The 8,199-nt window shown below is 39.8% G+C and overlaps 1 pseudogene; it reads right to left on the bottom strand.

Moving 5' to 3' along the window:
- Positions 1-2,502: 2,502 nt before the first annotated feature.
- LOC148907765 (uncharacterized) lies at positions 2,503-3,294 on the bottom strand (annotated as a pseudogene).
- Between the last annotated feature and the right edge of the window lie 4,905 nt (positions 3,295-8,199).

The raw sequence follows: 8,199 nt of genomic DNA, 5'->3' as shown, positions 1-8,199 counted from the left end.
TCATCTTCTATTTGCATTTTCTTACCACAACAAACTAACTTCCTTGGTGGCGGGGTAACAAACTTAGGTTTCAAACACTTTACGCAGAAATCATAAGCAAACTCTTTACATTCATGCATCGTATATAAAACAAATATGTTAACACAGCAGCAGTAAGGAAATCACCGCGTAACACATAATGGGACACGGGTTGTTCCCACGGCCCACGGATAGTACTTGGCCCGGGCAATACCCGGTGCTCCCGGTACCCCCTCCGCGTGTCCCCCTTACTGCTGATCATAAGGGACACGGTCGGACAGACTACAAGAACGAATTTACCATTCTTTAACATTACAGCGGGGACCTGGAAACATAGAATTTTGCCACTTGATGTGGACTGGATTACCATACTGTCTTTTTTTTCCAAGAAGGCGTCTATCGCTTGCATTTGAAATTCCTTTAATGTGACATCAAATTTGGTAGCATAGCCACTCATTAGGATTCTTCCGTCTTCAGAAGGTATGGAAGAAAGGAGTGGAGAAAGGCAGCTTGCATCATCTACAGAAGCGTCTCTTGAGTTAGTAGGAAAAGGACCCATACCATCGATGATGTCCCAGTCCATTTCCTCCAAATCGATATCATCCCAATCCTCATGACAATTATTCCAGTCCTCCGTCGAGCCATTATTATTTTCAAGGGCTGGGACTGGCTTAGTTTTCTTGATCTATAACAGACTCTGTAAACTTGGTCCAGCACCTTGCCACTTCGTTCTTCACACGACCAAAGCAACGATTTGCTTTGCTACTGCATTGATGCCTCCATTTTTAATTTGGAAGTACTTTAAAATTTCCTTGTTATTACCCCCCAGTTCACGACCAATGCCATGTGTCAATTACAAGACCGACACTACTCCCTTTACGGTCTTCACACCCGCAATTCCTATGGTATGAGGAGGAGTTAAGTAAGCAGCGCAATTAACTTTACAATCATCATTGGTATCAAGCAGTTTTTCAATGTCTTTCAAAAGAGTATCGGTATCAGTCTCTGGCTCAATGAAATGTTCGAATTTCTCGTACTTTGTCGGGATAATCTTTGCTTCACACAATATATCAAGCGCAGTATCAGATGAGTATTGAATGTTTTTGTCATAAATACTATTTGACAGCCGAGGATTTTCTGTAATAAAGCTTTCTACCTTTCTAGCTAATCCTCCTTCTTGAACAAAATCGTCGGTTAATCCGTTGGCAGCCGAAAGCATGTTACCTAGTATTAGCATGGTAAAAAATGAGCAGCCGTTTGTACCGTCCTTTTCCATGATTTTCTCGATTATATCATAGTTTACTTTTACTCCTTTGGATAAACTCTCTGCAGCGGAATCCCCTATTTTTTCAACGACGCTGCCTTGATGAAGGTTCAGGCACATGTTGATGACGTTTTCAGATTCTTCCTGGACCATTATTTCTATTATATAAGGAAAGCCTGGCCGTTCATCTTTTTCCTGCCTCCAACATTCTTTCATTAGCCCGATATACCATGTAGGGCACTTTGTAGATAGATTTGCAACCATTCAGAGATTCTGGGGGAAGGTACTGTAGTGTTCCTTGTGTGCCATCCTTGCTGTCAACAGTTGACATCGTCGTAACATCAAGGCGCTGCCGAGAACCGCCAAAATCGGCAACCTAAAGCGAAGAAGACAAATAGACTCATATTAATTAGCTTGTTGCTCAATATTACTCAATATTAAGTAAGTAGCTGTTTGCATTTTATTTACCTAAGTGGGAGTCAATGAATACCTTTTAACATTCCAATTTTTTAAACGTTGGCAATAAATATGAGTGATAAACTAGACACAAACACAGAGTAAATCATTAAACCGTATTAGAAGTATATGATTAAAACGATTTCTAATAAATCACACGAGTATCCTGAGATCGTAGTTTTTTTAATCAATTTTTTCCACGAATACTCGATTTCTGTCTCACTAAGTCGGTCACAGTTTCCGAATTAACTAATTTTTTTCTCAAAAAATATCGGTCAAGTTGGTAGCAATGATTCCAGACGCCGCTTCCAAAATCCGGAGTATAAATTACATCAAATATTGTGAATTTTTCAGTTTCATTTTTGTTCCTGTCTTGTTTCAACTAGAACTAATTATTTGTAACATTGCTTGTCAATAGATGAAAGTCGAAATATGTCCGTCAATCCATTCAATCAAATATCGACTTTATCAAAGGTTACTACGTTCAAAAAACGACCTCCGATATTTCATTTTCCACATATACCTTACTTGGACTTTAGACAAACCAAACTAGGAAATTATTAATACATCCATGGTTTCATTATTTTAACTAGCAGTCAATTCATTAGTCAAAAGAATTGGCCCTGGTGAACACTTTCCATTTAATCATATACTTTCTCCTGTTCTAAGGAGGCTTCAGCCAAGAACCTTTGGACAAAAATCAAGACACTTTAAATTGTAACATCTTTCCAGTAAGATCCTTGCCACTGTCCTTCAACTAAGCCCTAAATGCTCTTGTAGTTAATTATGTCCATAGTTCTTCTTAATGACTCTCTGTGCCATAGACCATTGGTGTTCCAGTTACGGTGTTTAATGAAAAAGTACTCATTCACAGATTTTGCTACATCATTAACAGACCTGATTTCAGCTTTTCAAATTTCATCATTATCGCCCTTTACCAAAGCCATGTCTCCAGCCTGAATGAAAACTGGTACCACAACAGGAGGAAGAGTTAAGGTTCTGCCTGGATCAATTAAAGCATAACCAGGGTAATAAGGGTAGAGCATCAGCTTTCTTGTTAGATCTCTAACATGGAAACTGAAGTTGGTCCGAAATCTAATGAAATGAAATGGTTCAACTATGACACTATCACTAAATGGATGTCTCAATATGTTATTTTCTTCACCTCTGCATGCTTTGTATAGATCCCCAATGGCAACAGGGACATATTGGTTGTCAAATGATAGTAGATAAAAATTCAGGATTTTGAAAACTACATGACCATGGCCATCATCCCGTGATACGAGCACTGTGTCTCCAGTCTGATAGAGGCTGGCACCGATGATAGCATTTTGTAGTGGCTTGAGGGTACTTCTATATGATGTTGCAAATTGTGGAGTTGTGTCATTTCCATAATTGTTATTTATTAAACATTTTGTAATGCCTTGCTTCTCCTCTGGTTTCAAAACATGGATGCTTCCAGTGTCAATGAGAATTCCGTTGTGAGCTCTCGTAGCATCTCTACAATCACACAATGCGGCAAGACTCTTTGCAGCTTGGAGAGAAGTGGCAACCATCTAAAACAAAATAAAAAGTTTGGCTTGGCTTTGTTGTGGTATATCTAGTCATGTACTAAAAAACAGAAGCCTAATAGCATATTACAAAGAACTGTATTTCCAAACCACAATGTTATTATGCAATGTAATGTAAGATGTACGCATTTGGTTGTACCTTCAAGTTATCATATTTTCCACTTTTTGATGCTCACGAGTGACTCTTTTCATCTCGACCCCTTTTTTGTTGCTGGTTTGCTTAACATAACGGCCTACTACTCTTTCATACTGGTAGCACCAGTAATTGTCGTCGGGTGATGAAAGTCGTGCAATGTCCTCTGGTACATGAGTTAGAGTGTGCAATGTTATTAGGCATTCCTGAATACCATATGCCTCTTCAACATGAATTTTACCCCCGTAATAAAAGAAGTAATCGTTTGTTGAAATCTTTTAAAGTGAAGCACATTACAAGCGTATTGAAAACGTATTGATTTGATAATGAGAAAAGGGTATAAGTATACAATATTACATAAGAGTATGAGGTTTTCCTTGCATTAATATAATAACATTAATAATAATAATAATAATATTTATTACATGTACTTTCGACAGTAAACCCTATGTCACATTAGTCATTTACAATAGGGAACTGCATTAAGAAATACACAAGTAAAATCCAAAAAAAAAAAAAACGATATGTAAAGACAACAAAGAAAATATATATAAATAAATAAATAAGTTAATAATGGATAAATAAATAAAAAGTAAAAATAAAAGTATATGTAAGTATATAATATATAATATATGTATACATATAATTTTAACCTAAAAATTAGCTTCTAATTAAAAAAGAACGTTTTAGTGCTCTTTTAAATTTTCTTAAAGATGAAAGTAATTTAATGTCATTAGGTAAAGAGTTCCAACTTTGAACGCAGGAATTCTGAGATGTTTGTAGGCCCCAGTTTGTGTTGGATTTAACTGTTCTCAATAGATCTTTGTTACGTGTGTCGTACTCATGGAAGTCTTTGCCTTTGGGGAATTTTAACGCATCTTCAGATACTTGGTCAGGCACCACGGAGCCGGGGGGCTTGGGGGGGGGGGGGGGGGGGGGCTAAGCCCCCCCAATAAATTGGCCACCCCTTTGAAAACATTCGTCTGGCACTTCTCGAGAAAATAATAATTTTCACACTGAATGTCACGCGTCCACTTTAAGCTTTAAAATAAATGTAATAATTGCCTATAAAGCGAGATAATCCGGCAATGATGAGCCGAAAGCGAACTAGCTCATGGGTATATCCCGCTCCCCTGAAATAGGAAAAATGGAGACACGGAAGCGAGGCTTTACTTGCAGGTTGACTAGACCATGTCAGTCTAGACGGTCGAGAGAACACGTGCGATCGGAAACTCATGCTCAGTCATGTCGAAAAAATAGAAAAAAATAGGCGATTTTCTACAAAAAAGGTAATATTTTATTATAGTATATGCTTTGATTTATTTTATTCACAAGTCTACCGAATATTTTAGTTATTATTTTTGATTTGGTAGCCTGTTTCGTTTGGCTTTGCATTGCACTACGAAAGAACCGGTTTGTTCGTTCAAGTCTCTCCACTGCAAACAAATAAATCACTCAACCTCTCTCTTCCTCAAGCATCATAAAAACTGACACAATGACAGACGTGGTTCTCCAGCAGAGCCTGCAGAAATGTCCATAGACAGTTTAAAAGCAAAGATTTATTAAGATTTATTTGAGATAAGGATTTTCTCATTGTCGAGGACTTGTGTCAGCGAAGACTCGACTCAAAAAACAAACTCTCGAGTCCCGTTTTGTTTACAGTTCTTGTCGATCTCAATCATCCTGATAAATGCCTTCCCTTATGCTTGAAAATGAAGCTCGTTGAATACCTTTGTCAAAAATTCACATGCATCGCCAACCTTGCTTCAAAACGGCCAACCAGTAGCGTTTGCATCCCGAACTCTCACACCAGTTGAGCAACGCTACGCACAAATCGAAAAAGAATGTCTTGCAATCGTCTTCGCTTGTGCAAAGTTCAGCCAGTACATCACACGGAGAGAGCTGATAACAGTAGAATCAGACCACAAACCTTTGCAAGCGATCTTCAAGAAATCCTTGTTAGCAGCACCCAGCAGGTTACAGAGGATGATATTACGCCTACAGCGATACAACCTGAACGTAACTTACAAGCCAGGACAACAAATGTACGTGGCAGATCACCTCTCACGAGCCTTCCTCGCAGACCAAGGAGAACCTGGAGACGAGTTCCAAGTGTTTGCGCTAGAACTAGAAGGAATCAACCCCCTCGACAATGTAAAGGTCACAAGTGAAAGGTTAGCGCAACTACAAAAAGCCACAGAGCAAGACCCTACAATGCAGTCACTTAAGAATACTATACTAATTGGATGGCCTGACGTACGTGACAAAGTACCAGTAGCTATCAGAGACTACTGGCATTTCCGAGAGGAACTGACACTCCACAACGGCATCTTATTCAAGAATCAACGCATCATCATACCTCGAGCCCTCAGATCTGAAGTAATCGCGAGGTTACACTCAAGTCATCAAGGAATCGAGGCGTGTGCAAGGAAAGCACGAGATCGCGTTTACTGGCCAGCAATGAACCACGACATCGAAAATGCAGTAAAGGCTTGTCATATGTGCTCAGAATATCAACCAAGTAACCCCAGCATGCCAATGCAGTCGCACGAAATACCCGACAGACCTTGGAGCAGACTAGGCACAGATCTTTTCACGCTGCAGAACAGAGACTATATAGTCTTGGTAGATTACTACTCAGACTACATAGAAATAAGTCCTCTGAAAGATACAACCTCAGCATCCATTACCAAGTTTCTGAAGGAACAGTTCAGTCGACATGGGATACCCGATGTGCTGGCATCCGACAACGGGCCTCAATACGTCAGCAACGAGTTTGCTGACTTCGCAAGAGACTGGGAGTTCAAACATGTCACCTCATCGCCATACCACCCAAAGTCAAATGGAAAGGCGGAATCAGCAGTGAAAGTAGCCAAGAGCCTGCTCAAGAAAGCCATGCAAGACCGTAAAGATCCGTGGTTAGCCTTGCTAGATTATCGGAATACCCCCACTCAAGGAATGCAGAGCAGCCCAGTACAGCGCTTGATGTCTAGGAGAACAAAGACACTAGTCCCCATAGCAACTAACCTTCTGTACCCCAAAGTAGCGGACGGTGTGACAACCAAAATCCACCTTAAGCGCCAGAAAGCCAAAAGTCACTACGACAGACATGTAAAGGTCCTACCAGACCTAGAAATAGGCCAACAGGTAAGAGTAGCGCCAAACCAGAGAGGCAAGCCCTGGGAAGTCGGGAACTGTAAAGAGAAACTCTCAGACAGGTCATACCTAGTTGAGTCGAACGGAGAGCTACTTCGCCGAAACAGACAGCTTTTAAAGCCCGTCGACGAAGCACCGAAAGAACCAGCTAGTGACACACAAGCATCACCAGAGGCAGACAGTGCAAGGACACCTCAAGTTCTACCTGCGTCAGAACCCGCGGTCAATCCACCTGTACTGCGAAGAAGTCAGAGAGTGGTTAAGAAACCTGATCGGTTTACTTGACTACCGAACATTTATAGGACATTGATTTTTGTTACAGTTGAGCTTTAATATCCATATAATCATTTCGTAGTTTAGTCAGCCATTTTGTTTGGTCATTTATTTTTTAAATCTTTCTATATCATCCCAGCCATGTATTTCAAACATTATAAAAGGGGAGATGTTACAATATTAGCTTACGCAGTTGTAATTAGATACTTAGAGAAGTGATTGTTTGATTAGAGAGGCATAACTATTTCCCCACCAACACGAACACGTCTTGAAACACGCAGGAGTATAAAAAGACTTCTCAGTTGATAATATGAACGATACACTCACATCTTTGTGTACCCCAGACTGTGTGTTTATGATTTATAAGTTACTACCCTACACTCGACTTGCCTCTTATGATGTCGTCTAGCTCAAGGCGTCTCTTGTCTATGACATTGTAGGTCATCAGACCATCCAGTAGGAACTTCCTGTTCTGGTTTAGTTCATCTGGGTCTAAACCAGCCTCAAACAAGTAAGGCTGAATGGCAAGTCTTTGCTCTGGACTTACATTCTGGTCCAAAGGCAGTTCATCAAGCTTGAATAGATGGGAAAATAGACATGTAGCATACAAATACTTTCAATTTACTTCAAATACTTTCAATTTACTTCAACTTGTAAAGGAACCCACAAGAATCACTGACACATCACAAACTTTAATAGATGTAGCCCTGACAACTAACAAGAGCATTATTGATGTTTGCGAAGTCAAAACCTCAACAATTAGCGATCATAACTTAATATTGTTGACTCTCACATTGAAGGCACCAAAACCACGGGCTTCATATATCACGACAAGAAGCTACAAAAATTACAATCCACATAAATTCGTCCAAGACTTGGCTAAGGTTCCTTTTCATGTTGTTAATATTTTCGACGATTTTGATGACCAAATTGATTCATTCAATTGCTTATTCTCTGGGGTTCTCAATGAACATGCACCTATTAAGGTGACAAAAATAAAATCAAGACCAAACCCCTACATTACACCTGAAATACGTCAGCTCATGAAAACACGCAATCAATGGCACAAAAGTGCAATCAAGACAAAGGATAAACTACACTGGAATGCATACCGCTTCTTTAGACAGGAAGTCAAGCGGGAAATCCGTATCGCCGAAAAACAACATGTACGTTCCGAACTTCAAAAGAGTAAAGGAAATACAAACTCAATTTGGAAGGTTATAAATCGCTGCCTTCCCAGAGAAAGACCCCTTTTGGCTTCAACTGAAGACCCTGCCATCCAGGCTAACAAGTTCAACGAGTACTACACCACTGTTGGCCAGTCTACA

The sequence above is a fragment of the Actinia tenebrosa genome, unplaced genomic scaffold, assembly GCF_029948245.1.
Source record: "Actinia tenebrosa isolate PJP-AT-01 unplaced genomic scaffold, QUT_ActTen_1.0 PGA_scaffold3__52_contigs__length_22856419, whole genome shotgun sequence".
Taxonomy (NCBI): domain Eukaryota; kingdom Metazoa; phylum Cnidaria; class Anthozoa; order Actiniaria; family Actiniidae; genus Actinia; species Actinia tenebrosa.
The sequence above is the reverse complement of the archived record's forward strand: the minus strand, read 5'-3'. Positions and strand labels throughout refer to the sequence as shown.